This window comes from Marmota monax, unplaced genomic scaffold (assembly GCF_021218885.2).
Source record: "Marmota monax isolate L192 unplaced genomic scaffold, Marmota_monax_Labrador192_F-V1.1 WCK01_AAM20220418_F8-fsc00127, whole genome shotgun sequence".
NCBI lineage: Eukaryota > Metazoa > Chordata > Mammalia > Rodentia > Sciuridae > Marmota > Marmota monax.
Window position 1 is genome coordinate 5,432,790 of NW_026692894.1, and position 21,455 is coordinate 5,454,244.

A 21,455-nucleotide genomic window follows, 5' to 3' on the forward strand; every position below is an offset into this window, starting at 1 on the left:
CCCGCCTGCGGGGTCTCAGCCGGGGTTTAAATTGTTCTCTTTAATCCTGGCTCTGGTTGGTCAAGCCGGTGGCCTGTCCGCGAGCTTCCCGGTTCCTGCGTCTCCCTCGGCCGCACAGCTGGACTGCTGAGGCGCCCGGAGGGAGGCGCCGCCCACCCGGTCCGGGACGCCCACGACGGCGACTCCACCCGGAGACAGCGCCGCGGGAAAGCCGAGCGCCCTGGATCGCGTGACCCCGAGTGTCCCCAAAGACCTGTCAAAAAGTGGTCGCCAGAGTCGCTCTCCAGAGACCTTTCTGAATTTCTCGCCCATGAGGGAAAGGGAACCTAGGCTTATGGCCATGCACACAGGCTGCAGGAATGCAGATGTTCCATAGGTTCCTAAGGGACCCTTCCCAGAGGGCCCCAGGTTGAATTAAACAGGGCAACAAAGTAGCTAATTGTCCCAAGTTATATTTAATTCCCGTTGTGGAGTGAAGGATTAACATGCATGCTTCAGATGTGCTTCTGGTGGAATCTACCTCTTCTCCCTGCCTCTTCTGCCTTCCTCCCATCCTTCCTCCTTTCTTCTGCCATGTTTTCATATGTGTTTGATCAATTACGTTAAATCATACGAACTTACGCTTTATGTACATCAAAATTTATTCCTGGCAAATTCATACTTTCAACTTAGTACCCTTTAGAAAATTTCTGTGTTTTACAGCATTCAGGGGAATTGTTTTTGCTTGACCAAAGTCGCAAACATTCTAAGAATCACACTGATTGGAGCAGCTTGTCCTAGTATGATGACTAGGGGAGTGTCCTGTGGTGACCTAGCTTGGCTATTATGGCTCAGGAGGCGATTGTTAAATATTTGAGAAATTTGCAAGCTAGTTGTTAATCCATTCATGGCTTGACATTGGTCCTGGAAGGAAAATTTACATCAGGGAAATCATCTTTCTACCCTATGGGAGCTGGTTTACCAGTACACAACTGGTAAGTTGACTCATTTTATTTTATTTTATTTTTGTTGACTCATTTTAATAATGAATGAGATTTATAGGAGACCCTTGGTTTAGCATGAGCTCCTGCACTAGGCCTGCTGTCCAAACCAGAAGAGTGTCACTCTTGGGTAGTTTCAGGTCACCAAGCCCAAACTAAGTTTTCTTCCATGAACTCAGGAGAAATAATAGTCGAATCCCCTAACAAGCCAGTTCTGGCAGGCATGAAAAGAGAGTTCCCTGTTCTTTTACCTTTACCCAAAAAGTGACTTTAAAACAATCAATCTGAGCCAGGCTCAGTGGCACACACCTGTAATCTCAGCTACTTAGGAGGCAGGAGGATAGCAAGTTCTAGGCCAGTCTAGGTAATTTAGTAAGACTTTGTCTCTCTCTCTCTCTCTCATTTTTTTTTTTTAAGGAGCAGGGATATAGCTAGTGCTTGCCCAACTTGTGAGGTCCTGGGTTTAATCCCCTATAATGCTAACAAACAAAAAACCAGTCTGCTTTTTGTTCTCTGCTTTTCTCAGCCTCTCTGTCTGTAAAACCAACCTCCTCTGCTCAACTCATCTGAATGTTTATTCTAGTTTATAGAGTGGTTTATAGCTCAGTTGGTAGAGTGCTCTCCTTGCATGCTCAAGGCCCTGGGTTCAATCCCCAGCACCAAAAAAAAAAAAAAAAAAAAGACTATGATGTTTATATTTGTTGTAATCTGGACTTGGAGAGACCACGGTTCAAAGCCAGCCTCAGCAATTGAGAGAGACCCTAACAACTTAGTGAGATCCTGTCTCAGAATTAAAAAGGGCTATGGATGTGACTCAGTGGTCAAGTATCTCTGAGTTAAATCCCTTGTACAAAAAAAAAAAAAAAGGTGTAATCATATCTTTTGAGTAGGCCATATGAAGTCCATGAACTCGTTTCCCCCAGAACTATATAGATCCCCAAATAGAACCTGAACCTTATGGGAAGAGTGGAATGGTTGCTAGGGAGGCATCTTGATCACTTTGGGCTATAACTGAGAGCCATAGATGGGTGGGTTACAGACAACATTTTATTTTCCCCAGTTCTGGAGACTAGAAGTCTGTGATCAGTGTGCCAGCATGGTTAGGTTCTGGTGAGGACTCCCAATTTGCAGTCTTCTTGTTGTATCTTCCTATGGTAGAAAGAGAGAGCTGTCTTGTGGCCCATTTTATGAGGGCACTAGTTCCATTCCTGAAGGCTCATGACCTAGTCACCTCCCAAAAGCCCCACCTCCTATCACTTTGGGGCTTAAGATTTCAACATATGAAGGTTGAGAAGACAGGAATGTTCTGTCTCAAGAGGCAACCAGCAAGTTCAGTGATCATAGGAGAAAACGTTGAAAACTTGGAGATGATTGATGGTAGTTCATAATTACAGTTCACTTCAGTTAATATTTATTAAACATTTACCATGTCGGGCACTGTTTGAAGCACTCTGTATATGCTGTCTCATTTGATTTCCACAATGTTCTTATGAGGTAGGCATCATTAATATCCTCATCCTGAAAATGGAGAAACAGAGGCTCAGAAAGCCTCAGTCATTGATCAAGGTTATAGAGGTAGCAAGTAGTAGAGTTTGACTTTGACCCCAGGCTCATGCCAGGGCATCTTCTCTTAGCTTTGCTACACTACATTAAATATCGCCTATATTAAATCTGTTAGGGTACACTGCAGTAACAACCCCCAATTCTCCACGTCTTATAATAATAAAGGTTTTTTTCTTGCCTGTTTGTCAGCCATGGCTCTGCATGATATGTCTTGTTCTGGGGTCCAGGCTGAAGGAGCAGACCCTATCATAGCCCTTCCCCCAAAGAGCAGTTCCCAGTACCAGGTGATAAGTCTGAGTCAATAATGTATGGCAAGCATTATTTCTTCTTGAATTCCATTGGTCAAAGCAAATCACATGGCCAAGTTTGACTCTATAATGAGGGCTGAGAAGTAGATCCCTCCTCCTCTCCAGCACTGCCAGTCACATGGCGACCTGCTGGCTAGTGAATAATTGGGAACTGTTTTAGGTTAGGTTCCCCTGAAGTGGACCTTGAGTCAAGGATTTGTGGGCTAGTGATTTATTAAGGAAGTATTCCTAGGAGAATCCAGAAAAGGAGTGGGGGAGCGGGACAGAGAAGGAGAAAAGCCAAGTAAGGGTATAATTTCAGGCAGAGTCCTGAGCTCAGTCGACTGGAGTGTAAATTATACCTTAGGGTTTATCGCAATTCAAAGCAAGGAAGCTGGGCGTTCATATTTCCACAGCTTCAATCGTTGGTTAAGTATTACTCCCAGGGGACCCAAGAAACCAGACACTGTTGGTTTTCTGAGCCTGGGTGAAGCAGCTCCAGTCACCCTGGAGAAGTTCTCCAGAAAGAGTTGCAGGTACATGGCTCTTTTGAAACCAAATCTCAAAGAAAATAGAAGAGAAACAGAACCTGAACAGAGATCTAAGAAGATCTGGGCAGAGGACTAATAATGCCTCTTTCTTATACTGTCGTATTTTGGCATCAAAGATACATGACTTTGGTTAATGGCAGGCTTTGTTGCCGGGCAGAGAGGCCAGGGTTTTGCTCCTATTTGGAACAACAGGCAATGAGGTAGGAGGTCATCACAGGTTTTTCAATAACCCAGTGTAGCATTTACTGAGTTTTTGTGTCTAAAACTGATGTCTTTCCAAAGTGAAGTCAGATATACAAACTACTGCTATACATTTCTGGCAGTAACCACCTGGAATCAGCACAGATTCCACAGGTTAAGGCCACAGACCCCATTAAGGCTGTCCTACTTAAGATGCCAGCCAGAAATTCGAGGGTCCCCAGGCCAACTGCACTTCTGATTAAATGACTACAAATGCAGGGGTTCCCATGACCATTTCAGATTTCATAATTTGCTAGGACAACTCCCAGAACTCAAGAAAATGCTAACTCACAATTGCACTTTTGTCAGAAAAGATATAAATCAGGACCAGCCAAATGAAGAGATGCATAGGGTGAGGTCTAGGAGGGTCCCCAACATGGACCTTCCTTTTCCTCTTCCTGTGGAACATGAACATGTCACCTTTCTAGCACATAGATGTGTTTACCAACTGGGAGGTTCACCAGAGCCTTGGCGTTTGGAGTTTTTATTGAGGTCTCACTTAATATGCATAATTTATTAAATTATTGGCCCTGAGATTGCAGTCAAGTCTCCAGCCCACTTCCCCTTCCTGAAGGAGGCTGGTCTGAGATCGAGTGGCTCAATCTCTAACTCTCCAATCACATGCTTGGTCTTTCTAATGTGATCATACTCTATCTTCCTTATTAGTATAAACCCAGGCATGGTCTGAAGTCTCCACCGTGATAACGAAGACACAAATATCATTTGTGAAATACTAATGATTTAAAAGCTCCTTCCCAGCAATTCAGGACAGACAAATTCTCCTCCTCCTCCTTCCCCTCCTCCTCCTCCTCCTCCTCCTTTTTGCAAAATTTGAGACAGAGTCTCCCTAAGTTGCTGAGAGTAGCCTTGAACTTGCAGTCCTCCTGCCTGAGCCTCTTGAGTTGCTGGAATTTCAGGTGTGCACCACTGTGCCCAGCCAGACAAGTTTTTATTATACAACATGTTCATCAGATTGAAGAATATATTTAACTCTGAGCAGTTTGGGTTTTTTTTTTTTTTTCAGTGTTGGGAATCAAACCCAGGAACTCACACATGCTAAGCAAGCACTCCAATACTGAGCCACATCCTGAGCCTGTTTTTTTTTTTTTAGTTGTAGACAGACACAATACCTTTATTTTCTTTATTTGTTTTTATGTGGTGCTGAGGATCGAACCCAGTGCCTTACATGTACAAGGCAAATGCTCTACCGACTGAGCTACAAACCCATCCCCGCTGAGCCTGGTTTTGTTTTGTGGTTTTAATTCCACAGGTAGACACATGTGTAAGAGCGAATGTAGCCAAGCACAGTGGTGCACTCCTATAATCCTAGCTACTCAGGAGGCTGAAGCAAGAGAACTGCAAATTTGAGGCCAGCCAGGGCAATTTAGTGAGACCTTGGCTAGGGATGTAGATAGAGCACCCCTACATTCAATCCCTAATACCGAAAATAAATAAATAAATACAAATAAAAGCAAATGCAGAACGCCAAAGAGGAAAAATGCCAAATGCAACCAAGGAAATAAGACATTACCTACAGAGGAACTAAGAGAGAGTAACAGCAGACTTCTCTTCAACAGCAATAGAAGATGGAAGATAATGGAATTCAATCTCCAGAAATTTCTCCCCCCTTCCCCTACAGACTGGAAATTGAACCCGGGGGTTTGAGCCCTTTTTTTAAACATTTTTATTTTGAGACAGGATCTCACTAAGCTTCTGAAGCAGGCCTCAAACTTGTGATCTTCCTGCCTCAGCCTCCCGAGTAGCTGAGATTACAGGTGTACAGGAGATTACAGTTGCCACCACCCCTGGCTCTTTCAGTTGTTCTTTCTTACCAGAAGATAAAACAAAATGATTATTGGACACCATAGAAATATTTATCTTCTTGAGGGAAAGTTAATATCCTGCTTTGTTATCCATTTAAAAGCCAAAATGTGCTGGGTGTGATGGCTCACTCTTGTAATCTAGCTTTTCTGGAGGCTGAGCAGGGAGGATCACAAATTTGAGGCCAGCTCAGGCGATTTAGCAAGACCCTGTCTCAAAATTTTAAAAAAGGGGCTACAGATGTTGCTCAGTAGTAGAGTGCTCCTGGGTTCTATCCCCAGTGTTGAAAAAAATGTATTTTTTTAAACTTTTTTTTATAGTTGTAGATGGACAGAATGCCTTTATTTTATTTGTTAATTTTTATGTGGTGCTGAGGATCAAACCCAGTGCCTCACACAATCTAGGCAAGCGCTTTGCCACTGAGCTACAGCCCTAGCCCTGAAAAAAATGTATTTTAATACATTCTGATGTCAATCATTCCAAAATATGTCACTCCACAGCTGCCTTTTTTTTTTTAATCTCCTGAGGTCAAACCCAAGGCCTGGTGCATACTAGGCAATTACTCTGCCACTGAGCTATACTTCCAGCCCTTTACATTATATTTTGAGACAGGGTCTTGCTAAATTGCTGAGGCCGGCCTTGAACTTAGAACCCTCCTGCCTCAGCCTTGTGAGCAGCTGGAATTCTGGACCTGTGCCACCACACCACTGCTCACAGCTCTGTGCTTGCCTTTTTTTTAATATTTATTTTTTAGTTATAGGTAGACACAATATCTTGATTTTATTTTTGGGTGGTACTGAGGATCGAACCCAGTACCCCACACATGCTAGGGGAGCGCTCTACCTCTGAGCCACACCCCAGCCCCTGCACTTGCCTATTAACAGAGGGTGTGGGCTCAACATTAGCTCACTGCTGGATGGTGAGACGCCCAGGGATTACTGGGGCCTGGTTGTTGGTGCCTGCGTTCAGTGTTCCTGCACTGTGTGTTCTGTGCTTCTCTCTGCTCTTTGTGGCTCGTCCTCTCACTGCAATGGCAGCTCTACTGAACCCTTTAACCTGCTGCTTCATTTTATACACGGCTGTCTGCATGTGGGCCAAGGGCTTCCTCCACTTTCTCCATCCTCCTAACATCCCGCTCGTTGGCAATCAGTGGCAGATTATAGTTTCCAAATACAGGCACCACAGTACCCTCTAGCCAACATGCAACATAATGTGAACACCCATCCATTCACTGCATGTACTCTCTTCCCTGAGGGGACCCAGGACACTGCATGGCTTCCAAGGCTAGCTCATGACAGGGGATGCGGTTTTCCCCCAGTCCCCTAGGCTTGCTCTCTCTCTCTCTCTCTCTCTCTCTCTCTTAGTTGTAGATGGACACAATATCTTTCTTTTATTGATTGATTTTTATGTGGTGCTGAGGATCGAACCCAGGGCGCCACATGTGCTAGGCAAGTGCTCTACCACTGAGCTGCAGCCCCAGCCTGGGATGCCTTTTCTTGACTTCCAGTCGCCATGCCATGAGGACAGCACGTGGACAGCCCCCGCCCAGGTCCTATTCCCCAGCCTGCACCAGTCTTTAAATGTGCAAGTGCCTGAGTGAAGAGTGAGGCCGGGCTCTGGGTGGTTCCAGCCCTAGCCTGTGAGCTACCTCTGCCAGGGCCAAGCCCTGCCTCAATTATGGGTTTAGGAGCAAAAGAAATGATGGTTGTTATTTTGAGGCTCCAAGTGTGGGGTGGGGCCACTCACAGCCGTAGAAAACTGGAAAACTCTGGTGACCACCTTTTTGTCACTGCTTAATAGCTGGTCGGTGTGACCTGTTGGTTGAAGCCCTTTGGGAACTCTTAATTCAAAGCGTCCTTGGCCAATTGTAAAGAAATTCAAACCTTATAAATTATTTCGAGTTTCCTCCTACAGGACACAAAGCTTCTTTGGTTTCAAAGAAAAGAAGAAACCCATTCAGTTTACCTCAGGAAAGGGGCTTTAATGCAAGAATACAGAGGGGCTCGTGGGAAACCAAGAACAGGAACTGCTACACAGTGTGGCCTTGTGGCAATAGGTGAGTATTTATAGCTTTTCTGCCCCCTCTGCGTTTATACCCTATTCTTTTCTCATTGCACGGGCGTGGTTTATTTATTCATCAATTCAGAAGTGGATCATTAGGCCTCTCCTCGCTTCCTGGTCCTCTTTCTGCATCACAGCCTTTGCGATGCAAGTGCCCTCACTGAGTTAATGCCCAGTCCCCCAATCCTTGAAAAGGCATCAGATCAATACAGCTCCTCTTTGCTATGCAAAGTCTCCCAAAGCACAAGGAGCTGGGATGATTACACCTGATGACCTTGGTTAGGTGTCTATTTTAGAACAATCAACTTGGGCTCTGGGGGGCAGGTTGAAAGTAAAGAGTCTCCCAGAAGGAATGTGGGCAGAGCATGTGGTGACTGGCATCTCTAAGACACCTCCCCTTTAAGGCTAGTTACGCCTTCTTGCCAGAAAAAAAAAAATGCTGAGATGGGCACCGTGTGACCTCCAGAGGAGAGCAGCCCCTAATCAAGAGCTCCCACCTGGGTTGGTGGGGAGACTAGGAGAAATGGAGGATCCTGAGGAACCACATCCGGCAGCAGATGTGGGCCCAGTAGGGATGGAGGTGAACCTAAAGGCAAAGAAATCACCCAGCCTACCCCTGGAGTTGGTTCAGAGGGAGTTCCCCCCAGGTCCCAGGAGCATTTCGCCCTTGACCTCTTCTAAATGCAGTTTCTGGAGTCCAATGGGCACTGAGTTCAAATCATAGCTCAGCTCATTTAAGCTGAGACCTCAGGCAGGTTACCCTCTCTAAGCCTTGATTTCTTCATCAGTCAAATGGGGATACTGCACCAACCTTGCAGGGCAAAGGTGAGAATTATATGAAGTAAAATCTGTTCAAAGGTTTAGCAAAGGGTCTGGCACATCCTATCCACTCCCTAAGCATTTCTTCCTCTACCTGGAACTGGAGCTCCCCCTCCCAGGTTGTGAAATGTACTGGGGTGAAGATCCTGTTCCTGAAGGTCCAAAGGTTTCTCATCCCAGTGACTCACACCCTCAAAGGAGTCCCCTGCCTGGGGCCTTCACACCTTGCAAAGGTGAAACTAGGTGCATGAGGCCCTCAGGGAGCTACCAACCTCACCTTCATCTTCGATCCCTAAATATCTGTAAAATAGGATTAGACAGCAAGAAGTCAGAGCCAAGATATGTGCGCACTGACCATCAATGAAGAAAAGTTTAGAGTGCAACAGTGTGGAAGCCATGCTCTTGATGTGTCCCTCTCATTGTAAGAACTCAGTGAAGTTATGAAACCCGTGGGGCGGACCTCAGTCTCCTGAAGACACTCACTGCCCTCAGGCTGTTGGGCAACTCCTCACAGTAGCAGCTACTAATGTCCATGTATATCAAATGCCAGGATGGAACACTGTGGCTAAGAAGAGGAGCACTGGGCCAGGAGCCTCAGACCCAGGCGGCACTCCCGGCCTTCCTTCCAATCAGCTCTGTGTCCTTCGGCAAGTCACTTTCCCTCTCCAAGCCTAGAGATACAGCGATACACACCTGTATTCCCAGGAGCTCAGGAGGCTGAGGTAGGAGGATTTGTAAGTTGGAGGCTAGCCTGGGCAAATTAGTGAGCCCTCGGCAACTTAGCAAGACCCTGTCTCAAAATAAAAAATAAAATGGGATGTAGCTCAGGGCTAGATCACTCCTGGGTTCAATCCCCAGCATCAAGGATACAAAGGAAAAGTTGGAACTAGATGATTTTCAAGAGGCAGCGACCTCAAGCTGGGCAGCAGTACCCTGGTGACTTCAGAGAGTACAGAGGTACACAGATCCCAGTGCAAGTCCTGTCTGTTGGTGGTGTGATCTTGGGCAACACCTTACCTCTATTGTGGACTCTCCTTTTGTCTTCTAGGCAAACCAGTCGACTGCAGTCCAAAATATTAAAGGGAGAATTCCAGAAACAAAGAATTCCTAAGTTTTCAATTGTGCCGCATTCTGAGGAACATGATGAAATCTTGCGCCATCCCACTCTGTCCTGCTTGAGAGGTGAATCATCCCTTTGTGCAACTTATACGCTCTCCACTGCCCACCCCCATTAGTCACTGAGCCTCAGTTATCAGATTGATGCTCACAATAACACTGCAGTGCTTATATTCAGGTAACCCTTATTTTACTTAATAATGGTTCCAAAGCACAAGAGTAGTGATGCTGGGGGCTGGGGCCGCGGCTCAGTGGCAGAGTACTTGCCTTGCACATATGAGGCACTGGGTTCCATCCTCAGCACCAGATAAAAAAAATAAATAAGCAATAAAAATTTTACTTTCCCTTCCAAAATGCTTAAAAAAAAAAAAAAAGAGTAGTGATTCTGGAAATTTGGATGCACCAAAGAAAAACCATAAAGTGCTTCCTTTGAGTGAAAAAATGAAATTTCATCATATGCATGTATGTCTAGGAAACAAACAGGAGAAGAGACCAAGAGCCCTACTTGATAAGCCGTCTCCTTCCTTTCCGGCTCCCACACCTCCAAGTGGCTCCTAAGACAGACTCATTAGTAACAGAAGAAAAGAGACAGAGACAGACAATATCGTCTTTGCCCATCTGAGTGTGCAGGGAGTGAATTCTTGCTCTGAAGTCACGTTATTGTCATCATCAACATGTCATATTATCATTATCATCAAAAAGTCTTCATGCTGGAGTCCGGGTCTGGACCCCTGTGGGGCCAGGAGGCTGCTCTTGGCTCTCAGGGCAGGAATCAGGAAGCAGTGCTTTCCAGGCTGGCTGGGAAACAGGGCAGGGACAGGAAGCCGGGGATCCAACCTCCCCCAAGGGATCACACTGCCAGGAGATCAAAGCAGAGCTTGAGCCCACACAGATGGATTTTGAAATTCCCAGGTCAGTGTGATTCCCTGGCCCTGCCGTTCTGGGTTTCCCCTCAGGTCCCCCCCACTCCTGACAGCCCGAGCAGGGCCTGTCACTAGGGCTCTGCACACTTGTAGGATGCAGTGTCTTTTTTTTTTCCTTTTTTCTTGTGTCTTTTCACACTGCCCTGGTATGGAGAACTCTGAAATTCAGGACATCTAGTACCAGGGATTGAACCCAGGGGCGCTTAACCACTGAGCCACATCCCCAGCCCCTTTTTTGTATTTTAGTACGAAAGAGACAGGGTCTCACTGAGTTGCTCAAGGCCTCGCTAAGTTGCTGAGGCTGGCTTTGAACTCTTAATTCTCATGCCTCAGCCTCCTGAGCTGCTGGTATTACAGGCACATACCACTGTGCCTGGCCCTTCTGATTATTAATTATGCAAATAATTATCATAAAAATTCATTAGATATGAATCATGATTTATACATTTTTCAGTTTTTAAATATTGTGGTAAAATATACTTAACATAAAATTTACCATTTAATCATTTGAAAGTGTATAATGCAGTGGCATTTAACATATTCACACTGTGCTGCAACCTTCATCAATGTCTAGCTCCTGAATATTTTCATCACCTCACGAGGAAACCCTATCACTCTCTTTTCCTATCTGCTCCACCTCTGGAAACCACTAATCAGCATTTGGTCTCTATGGACTTGCCTATTTTGGATATTTAATTTAAATATCATATGATAAGATACACAATCTTTTGTGTCTGATTGGTTTCTGTTACACATTTTCAAGATTCATCCATCTTGTAGCATGTATCAGTACTTCAGTCCTTTTATGGCTGAATAATGTTTGATTGTATTGATAGAAAATATGTTGTTTATTCATTCATTAGTTGACATCCTTTTAATACTTTTTTTTTTTTGGTAGTAGGGATTGAACCCAGGCCTCATACATGCTAGGAAAGTGCCCTATCGTTGAGCTGCATCCCCAATCCTTTTTATTATTTATCTTTGAAACAGGATCTCATGAAATTGCCGAGGCTGGCTTTGAACTTATGATGCTCCTGGCTCAGCCTCCTGAGTCACTGGGATGATAGGTGTGTGCCATCATGCCTGACTCCTTTATACTTTTAAAGTGTTTTTTAAAAACACTTCCTTTCCACTCCCCAGAATCCTGCTGCTTCGTGTTGAAGCAGCACACTCAGATGTGCAAAGACCATATTGGCTGTCTCTGTCTCTTTTCTCCTGTTACTATATCACCTGATTCTCTAAAAACTCCATAAGGTAGTTGGGACAGATATTATTTATAACTATTATGATTCTCCCCATTTTATAGATTGGTGAGACTGAGGCCCAGAAGATAGAGTGATTTTTCCCAAGTTCTCTCAGCTAGCTAATGGCAGACCTAGAACCAGAACTTGGTTCTCTTGAGTTTGGATGACCAAAACATGTGTTGAGCAGTTAGTCGACTTTGTATTCATTAGCAGTATCTTTCCACCACAAAGATTCTGGATAGATAGGTGGGGACTAATAAGGATTCAAGCCTTAGACATGCCTAATGACTACTGGCAAAGTTGGCCACTGCATACAGGGCCTGACCTGGCCAGGCCCCTGCTCAGGCCTCCTTGAGGACACCCCCACCCCGCCTCTGCGTGCTGCACCTCGCCTCTGAACCCACAGGAGTCTGGCGCAAGGGCAGGGTAGGGACTGGGGTTTGCTGCCACTGTGTTCCAGCAGCACCAAGCCAGGCGATGGGGATCCATAAATGTCTCCTCACTAAGACATTTTAAGCGTTTAGGGGTACTCTAATGTTTTGCGCTCTTCCCGGCCCCGCCGCCGTTTCATGTCACCAGTAGCAATCTCCCACCATCCAAGCAACCCCTTGGGCCTATTCCTTGGAGTGAGGAATGGACAGTCGGGGTACTAGCTCTTCAACACGAAGCAGCAGGATTCTGGGGAGTGGAAAGAATACCACCCTGCAGCAGTGAGGGTTTTGTTCCTGCTAAAATAACGACAAAGCCATGTAATGAAAAGTTTGGAAAACAGAACAAAGCAACAAAAATGACCTATAATCTTACCAGCCTAACACAACTGTTATTTCCAAGAATTCCCTTGTACTAGATTCTCTTCCTTCCTTCCTTCCTCCTGTCATGAAAGTAACACAAGATCATTGTAATATTTTAAAAAATCACCTATTATCTCATTCCCAGAAGCAATAACTGTGAATGTCTTACATATTTCCTTCCAGCCTCTTTCAATAACTTTTTTACAAAATTGAGATGGTAAAGAATATACAGTTCTCTCAGCCTATGTGTACTTTCTGTCACTTTTTTTCCTAATAATGAAAGCTCTGTATGTTTATTACAGACCTTTCTGCACCAGGCCCAGTGGTGCATGCCTGTAATTCCAGCAACTCAGGAGACTGAGGCCAGAGGATGAAATTTGAGGTCAGCCTGGAAGATTTAATAAGACCCTGTCTCAAAATAAAAAATAAACAGGGCTGGGTTTGTAACTGAGGGGTAGAGCCTGCCTGGGTTCAGTTCCTCACACCACAAATAAATAAATAAATAAATAAAATTACTTCGAATGTCCTTTCCATAAAATGGAGACTATCATGCTAAGTGAAATAAGCCAGACTCAGAAACTCAAGGGTCACATGTTGTCTCTCCTTTGGGGGAAGCTAGAATAAAATAAAAGAAAGGGGGAGAGAAGGATAGGACAGCCTAAGATAAAAGGAAGATCTGTAGTGTAGAAGGAGACCAAGAGGCAGAGTGGAGGGATGGGAAGGGGAGGGAGGCAGTGTAGAATTAATTCTTTAAAAATCATGTTATGGCTGGGGATGTGGCTCAAGTGGTAGCGCGCTCACCTGGCATGCGTGCGGCCCGGGTTCGATCCTCAGCACCACATACAAACAAAGATGTTGTGTCCGCCGAAAACTAAAAAATAAACACTAAAAATTTAAAAAAAAAAAATCATGTTATATGCCTATATAAATATACCCTTTCCATAGATTTTTTTTTCTGGGGGGGGGTAGGTACCAGGGATTGAACCTAGGGGAGCTTTACCACTGTGTTACATCCTCAGCCCTTTTTTATTTTTTTATTTCGAGATAAGTTGCTGATGGCCTTGAACTTGCAATTCTCCTGCCTCAGCCTCTCAAGCTGCTGAGATTACAGGCATGCACTACTACGCCCAGTGACGTAGATAAAAACATTAGCGTGCATTTATTAGTGGTAACCTTTCTAAATATACATTTTTATCCTTGTATCCACCTTCCTTTAAAAAAAAAAAAAAAAAAAACACCCTTTATTTTATTGATTTATTTTTATGTGGTGCTGAGAATCAAACCCAGTGCCTCATACGTGCTAGGCAAGTGCTCTACCACTGAGCCACAACCCCAGCCCTGCACCCACCTTTCTTATAAGCAGTTATAATTATTTTATTTTTAATTTTTAATAGGTAATACATTTCCATGTTACAAAATTCAAAAGATTTAAATGAGACTTTGTGGAAAGATATATTTTTTTTCTCTTTGAACACATTTAATACAATCCTGGAAATTAAAAAAAAAATTTTTCTTTTTTATTGGGGAGTTTTTTTCCCACTCCATAACCCCATCTGCCCGTTTTTCCTTCCAGTATCAAGGTTTCCTCTAAGTCTTCTCTGAAGGGTCCTTCCACACATATCTAAAGAAATCCATTTTAATGCACTTCTCAGGCCTCCGTTTTTTGTTTTTTTTTTTTTTACAGAAAGAGCTATACACACTCTTGCTCACCTTCCTTTTTTTTTTTTAAGGTGGGGTCCCAGGGATTGAACTTAGGGGCACTCGACCACTGAGCCACACCCCCAGCCCTGTTCTGTATTTTATTTAGAGACAGGGCCTCACTGAGTTGCTTAGCGCCTCACTGTTGCTGAGGCTGGCTTTGAAATCCCAATCCTCCTGCCTCAGGCTCCTTGAGCCACTGGGGTTACAGGCACGTGTCCGCTCTCCTGCACCGTCCTTTGTAACTCAACAATATATCTTAGAGGTCTTCTAATTAATATTCAAAGAGAGCTTCCTCCTTTTTTTCTTTTTTCAACATAGGATCCTGCCCCTCACCACCCATCACTCCCCACACCCCTGGTACTGGGCATAGAATCCAGGGCCTCCCACATGCTAAGCAAGTGCTCTACTATTGAGCTGCATCCCTAGCCTTTTTCAAAATTTCATTTTGAGACAGGTCCTGACTAAATTGCCCAGATTGCCCTTAATTTGTGATCCTCCCGTCTCAGTCTCCCAAGTAGCTGGGATTACTGGCATGAACCTTGCCCAGCTAGGATGCTGTTCTCTATGGGTATACCATAATTTATTAAACTAGGCCCTTAGAGAGGAACATTTGAGTTGTTGGCAATGAGTTGCAAACAAAACTATAGTAGCTGGTGGAGTTTGTCTGTCCCAACTACTCCAGAGGCTGACGTGGGAGGTTCACTTGAGCCCAGGAGTTCAAGGCCAGCCTGAGCAACATAGTAGCAAAAACAAAAAGTAATGCTACAGTGACTCCCATCAAACAGACATTGTTTCACACCTGTGAGCCTCCATCTGTAGGACAGAGTCCTAAAAATAGAAGCTGGATCAGAAGACCAAGGCATTTATAATTTTGATAGATATGGCCAAATTGTCCTCTGGAGGATCACAGCTGCATGCTGTTGAAACTGGGGTCTAGCCTTAATTACAATCCCCATCTTTTGTTATCCCTGAATACCAGAATTAGGTCTCAGCCTCAGACATAAACCTATTTCCACTTTTGTCCACTCGAATGTAACCTACAGTATACTGAAGACCTGTTAGATGACAGATGCTTGCCGGGTTCTGAGCAGATAAGTGAGAAGGCTAGCACACCTGTATGCACACCTTTAATCGCAGCAGTTTAGGAAGCTAGAGGATTGGGAGTTCAAAGCCAGCCTCAACAAGCAACTCAATGGGATCCTGTCTCTAAATAAAATACAAAAAAGGGCTGGGGATGTGATTCAGTGGTTAAGTGCCCTGAATTCAATTGCTGGTACCAAAAAATAAAATAAAATAAAGATACATTAGAGGGCCAGGGATGTAGCTCAGTGGTAGTATGCCTGTACTTGTACTGAGCACTGAGTCCTAGTACACCTGGTAATAATACTGAGCACTGAGTCCTAGTATGCCCGAGGCCTGGGGTTCCATCCCAGCACTGGAGTCGGGGAAAGGAAGTATCAGACACAAATGCTATCTTTGGAATGAGTCTGGGAGCTGGAGGTGGAGAGAGAGAAGCGTGTCCTATTCTGAATCTCATACCAGCACCCAGCAGAGAAGGGCAAATAGTGGCATTCAGTCCACACTGAGTGGATGAACAGCTCAGTCACTGAATGCCTGGTGTGGAGGAAAGGCGGGAGGCGCTGGAGCAGGGCATCCATCAGGGCAGGTTTCCCCAAGGGATTGTGGGGTTTCTTTGGCTTATTTTGGGGGAGGGTCCTGAGGATTAAACCCAGGGGCGCTTAACCACTGAGCCACGTCTGCAGCCCTTTTTTATATTTTATTTAGAGACAGGGTCTTGCTGAATTGCTTAGTGCCTCACTGTTGCTGAGGCTGGCTTTGAACTCTTGATCTCTTGCCTCAGCCTCCCGAGCCACTGGGGTTATGGCTTTAAGGGATTGTTTTTGAGAATCACCTTGTGAGCTTGTGGGCCCAAGGGCCCGAAGAGTTGTTGGCCTCCCAGCTCACAGAGGACAGTTTGGTGGGAAGAGGGAACAGGAGCAATTTCTGAGGGAGATATATATATATATATTATGGGGGTCCTCTGCTCAGCTCTGGACAATGAACATCTCCAGAATAGGCAGAGGGTCCCGTAGCTGTGACAGAGGAGAAGGGAAGATGCCAGTGTGGCTGCCCAGCTCTCAGTGCCCCCTCTGGCATGGAACACACCCACTGGGGGAGGTGCGCTCATTCTCCCTGCCCCACCCCCAGAGCACGCCCTGTGCAGTCCAGCGTCCGCACCCCCTCCTGGTGCCAACTGAGGAAAGGACGCCCACCCCGCCCCACCAACCAGATTCCAAACCCGGAAACTGGCCTGATGGCTTGGAAGGTCCACTGCACCCCAGGATCTCAGGGACTAGTCTCTATCTGGGGAAGGAAACCAGCGTGGTTTCATCAACTCTGACTCATTGACTAGAGTTTGAGAAAGGCAGAACAGTAAGAGATCTGACTTCTACAGAAAATCAAGTGTCAACCGAGTAAACTTGGGATGAGGATACGGGGGGCCCAGAGAGGGGAGGTGGACTGCCTGAGGTCACACAGGGAGGTGGAGGCAGAGCCAGGTCTAGAAACAGGGTCCCTGACTCTGGATCCAATGCTCTCTGCTCTGAAGCAGGAGATGGAGGTCCAGGATGGTGACCTTGTCGTGACTCTGGGGAGCCAGAGAGGAGAAAATATTGCCAGAGCAGGAGGCAGACTCAGAGTGACAGTGGGGGTGGGGGTCAGGGACCTCCACCTGTCCCAGTTGCTGGGTTATAAACCCTCCAAGAATTCTAGCTATTCCACTCATGTCCAAGCTCCCTGCTGGGAAGCAGGTTTGTCAGTGTCTGAGAGCCGCCTGGAGAGGAGAGGCATGGCGGCCACATGCTGAGGGAGGGGACCAGGCTACAGGGAGCAGTCCCAGCCCTGCCCTCCCAGAGCCCAGGGTGGCTTCTAGCAGTGACTCAGAGATTATGGACAATGTTCCTGGGTCCAACCAGAGTAGGAAGTGCTGGCAGTCAGTCAAATCCCTTGTTTCCTGGGTAAAGGGCAGGGGGCTACTTCTCCTGGCCTCGGGGACTTTGACTCCCGTTTGGAAGCTGCTCTGAGATCTACCAGAAATTGATTTTTCCTGCATAAAATCCTTAGAAGAGTCTCCTCTTGGGATTTAGTCTCTGAAATACCTTACTGAGCCCTCCCAAGCCCCTAGCTTTCTGTGGGGTGAGGAGTAGGTGTGTCCCCTTCTCCCAAGGAACAGGAGGAGGACAACAATTCATCCACTCAGGCACCATTGAGTGGAACAATGACATAACCTGTCTGTCTCTTGGGTCCAAGGTGCCTTTGTTGAAGGAGACTTGGTGCCTAGTACTCTCACAGCACCCTGCAACTAGGTTTGTGTGTGTGTGTGTGGTGGTTTTTTTTTTTTTTTTTTTTCATTTTTGGTACTGGGGATTGAACCCAGAGGCGCTTAACTACTGAACCACATCCCAGCCCTTTTTAAAATATTTTATTTAGAGACAGAGTCTCGCTGAGTTACTGAGGGCCTAAGTTGCTGAGGCTGGCTTTGAACTTGAGATCCTCCTGCCTCAGCCTCCAGAGCCACTGGGATTGCAGGTGTAATTGCACCGTGCCCAGCTTGCAACTAGGTTCTTAAAAGTCGCCTTCTACAGATGGGACAGTGAGGCCCAGAGAAATCATATCACCTGTCCCAGGACACCGAGATGAAAGCACCCATACCCAGGGTTCCACAGCTGTTTGTCTGGACATAGTGACTCTAGCCATCTCATAGGTTTTCGCACTAAGGCCTCACCCCCCACCCACACAAGGCCTTGCTGATTGCTGGCTGACTTTCTAACCATAAACTTACTCAGGAAAAATTTAAAGACAACAGTAGATCTGTGTTATCAATATTTGGGGACTACAGCCAGGTGTATAGCTCATGCCTGTAATCCCAACAACTCGGAAGGCTGAGGCAGAGGGATTACAAATTTGATGCCAGCCTCAGCAACTTAGCAAGACCCTGTCTCAAAAGAAAAAATGAAAAGGAGCCAGGCACAGTGGTGCACGCCTGCAATCCCAGCTGTTTGGGAGGCTGAGACAGGAGGATTGAAAGTTCAAAGCTAGCATCAGCCAAAGCGAGGCACTTAAGCAACTCAGTGAGACCCTGTCTCTAAATAAAAAATACAAAATAGGGCTGGGGATGTGGCTCAGTGGTGGAGTGCCCCTGAGTTCAATCCCCAGTACAAAAAAAAAGAAAGAAAGAAAAAAGAAAAAGGCTGGGGATGGGGCTCCTTGGCGGAGAGACCCTGGGTTTGATCCCAGTCTGGGGGGTGTGGGGGTTGCTGGGTGAGTGCTCATGTAGCTCACTGACTTGATTCTGGAAACTGAATTTTGAAAATCACCATGGTGGGTAGCAGTCTGGGTCACCTCACCCTGATCTACATGTGGGTGAGGCTGGGTGTGAGGACACAGTTCCATTTCTGTGCCCTTCGTGCCTGGCATTGAACCATGTCCTAGGAGGACAAGGAGAGACACGCCCACCTGGGTCTCACCCTCTAGTCATGCACTAGCAGACGGCAAGACCTCACACACTTCAACAAGGAGGAAACCCTGGGGCCTCTGGAGGACTGCTATTTCCCCAGGGCTGCCGTCTCAAGAGACTGTAGACCAGGGTTAGACAGGTAGTTTCTCACAGTTCCAGAGGCTGGAAGTCTGAGGTCAAGGTGTGGGCAGGGCCAGTTTCTCCTGAGGCCTCTCTCCTTGGCTTGCAGACAGCCACTCTCCTACTGCCTTGGGACTGTCCCTTTGCACACACACATCCTTGCTGTCTCCTGTATGTCCAAATTCCCTTTTCTTGGTTTTTGTTTGTTTTATTTTGTTTTGTTTTTGTTACTGAAGATTTAACCCAAGGGTGCTTTACCATTGAACTACATCCCCAGTTCTTTTTATGTTTTCTACTTAGAGACAAGGTCTCACCAAGTTGTTGAGGCTGGCCTTGAACTTGCAACTCTGCTGCCTCAGCCTCCTGAGTCACTGGGATTATAGGCATGGAGCATTGTCCTCCATTACAGTAGCATTTTCTTTTATTTGTCTGTTTGTCTGTTTGTTTATTGGTACCAGGGATTGAATCCAGGGGCACTTAACCCCTGAGCCACATCCCCAGCCCTTCGTATTTTTTATTTTGAGACAGAGTTTACTAAATTGATAAATTGCTGAGACTGGCCTTGAACTTGCAATTCTCCTACCTGAGCCTCCCGAGCTGCTAATTATAAGTTTGTGCCACTGCACCCAGCTACATTTCCTCTTTTTTTTTTTTTTTTTTTTAGAGAGAGAGAACTATTTATTATTTATTTTTTGGCGGACACAACATTTTTGTTTATTATGTGGTGCTGAGGATCGAACCCGGGCCGCACGCATGCCAGGCGAGCGCGCTACCGCTTGAGCCACATCCCCAGCCCCTACATTTCCTCTTTTTTATTTTTTAATTTTTTTCTTAGTTGTTGATGGACCTTTACTTTTCATTTATTTATATGTGGTGCTGAGAATCGAAACCAGTGCTTCACACATGCTAGGCAAGTGCTTTACCACTGAGCCACAGCCCCAGCCCAAATTTCCTCTTCTTAAAAGGACACCAGTCTCTGGATTAAGTTCTGTGCCCTTTGTGCCTGGCATTGAACCATGCCCTGGGAGGACACAGGAAAGACACACCTCCCTGGATCTCACCCTCTCATTTTCTTAATTACCCCTCTAAAGGCCCTGTCCCCACATAGTCGTACAGGCACAGGGAGCTTGGACAAATTAATGAATTCAGCCCTCATAAGGACCTAGTGTGTGTGTGTCACGTCAGCTGTGTGACCTCACCTCAGTCCAGGCACTGCAGGCCTTGTTCCTGCTTTAAAGATGAGGAGAAGGGTGTTGGGATCAGCTGTTAAAGGCTCACCATCTGCCAGCTGACAAGGGATGTCACAGCATTTGGGTTCACACTGTCCCCTTGCGTATCACCTTTTGCGGGAGAGACAGCTGGAGCCAGCTGAGTTGGAGAAGGCCATCCTGCTGAGCTGATGAGAGATGAGGGGACGGAGAGGTCAGAGGGGGGGCCTCTTAGCTTATCCAGATAGAAGAAGAGGAACTGACTTTCCAAGCCAGACATTGAGAGCTGGGGGTCCACGAAGCTCAGCCTACTCCTCCCATTTCACTGAAGGAGAAGCCGAGGCCTGGAGCGGGGAGTGACTCAATGCTTGCACAGGTCTATCTCATGGCAAGTTTTGTGTCCCTCTCCTTGGGCCAGGCAGTGCCACTCAGGCCTCTATGTCTCCCAGAGAGCTTGGCATGCCATTCAGAAAGGAGTCCACAGGGGCCTCTAGATATGAGATGCTGGGAGGAGATTGGGGGGAGGGGGGTTCTCAATCCTGACCTCTAAAGGTGTAGAAAAGTGTGTGCTCTGTTTGAGCAAGAAACAAGCAATCGCTATTTACAAACACTGGCACACGTCTGTAATCCCAGTGACTTAGGAGGCTGAGGCAGGAGGATTGAAAATTCAAGGCCAAGTCGGGATCACTGACTTGCACCCCACACAGAGCTCCACATTACCTTTGTTTGTAATATAATTTGTTTAATTCTGAGTTGACACACATTCTTGACAAAAATTGAGTTTTTGTTGGGGGACAAAAGAACTCCTTTTAGGCACAAAGCACAGATATACATCCAGTACATAAACAGATACAGGATATATCTGTGATATTAAAGTTTCATGGAGGAGGGGATCCTATGTTGATAGGAGATGGGGGCAGGGGAGTGGGGAAACACAGAAACGTCCAAAATGGCACCTTAAAAAAAATAATGAATTGGGGTGTGGTGGCCCAGGGCTGTAATCCCAGCAGCTCTGGAGGCTGAGACAGGAGCCTCTCCAGTTCAAAGCCAGCCTCAGCAAAAGTGAGGTGCTAGCAGCTCAGTAAGCCCCTGTCTCTAAATAAAATACAAAATAGGGCTGGGGGTGTGGCTCAGTGGTCGAGTGCCCCTGAGTTCAATCCCTGGTACAAAAAAAAAAAAAAGCAATAATGAACAAAAGGTTGAGAAACACTGGTCTGAATAATTTTTTTTAAGAGAGTGAGAGAGAGAGAGAGAGAGAGAGAGAATTCTTTTTTAATATTCATTTTTTAGTTATCGGCAGACACTTTGTTTGTATGTGGTGCTGAGGATAGAACCCTGGCCGCACGCATGCCAGGCGAGCGCGCTACCGCTTGAGCCACATCCCCAGCCCTGGTCCGAATAATTTAATTTTTAATGACAGCAGTGTCTGTCACAAAGCTCACAAAGTTCCTGAAGGGCTCAGTCGGCTCCTCTGAGCTCCTGTGAGCCGCCCCGACTCACCCTCAGACCTGCCA

General features: G+C 46.0%; 3 long non-coding RNA genes across 4 annotated transcripts in view; 1 reads left to right on the top strand and 2 right to left on the bottom strand.

The window, feature by feature from the left end:
* LOC124096667 (uncharacterized) lies at nt 1–12,901 on the top strand. 2 transcript variants are annotated; one of them, XR_009227372.1, is made up of 5 exons: nt 1–974; nt 7,357–7,498; nt 8,873–9,044; nt 9,371–9,504; nt 12,699–12,901. It is a non-coding gene; the product is annotated as an uncharacterized LOC124096667 (long non-coding RNA). The 2 variants fall into 2 exon arrangements; XR_006852975.2 differs by lacking the exon at nt 12,699–12,901 and adding an exon at nt 9,911–10,469 and having other exon boundaries at nt 2–974.
* Nucleotides 2,010–4,386, bottom strand: LOC124096668 (uncharacterized). Its single transcript, XR_006852976.2, has 2 exons — nt 2,407–4,386; nt 2,010–2,129 (listed from the first exon to the last, which is right to left on the bottom strand). It is a non-coding gene; the product is annotated as an uncharacterized LOC124096668 (long non-coding RNA).
* The window catches only part of LOC131424413 (uncharacterized), a 16,472-nt gene continuing 7,331 nt past the window's right edge, over nt 12,315–21,455 (bottom strand). The window contains exons 2-3 of the long non-coding RNA XR_009227373.1: nt 19,933–20,129; nt 12,315–13,267 (exon numbers count right to left, since the gene is read on the bottom strand). This is a non-coding gene — a long non-coding RNA (uncharacterized LOC131424413). The remainder of the gene's footprint in view (nt 13,268–19,932; nt 20,130–21,455) is intronic.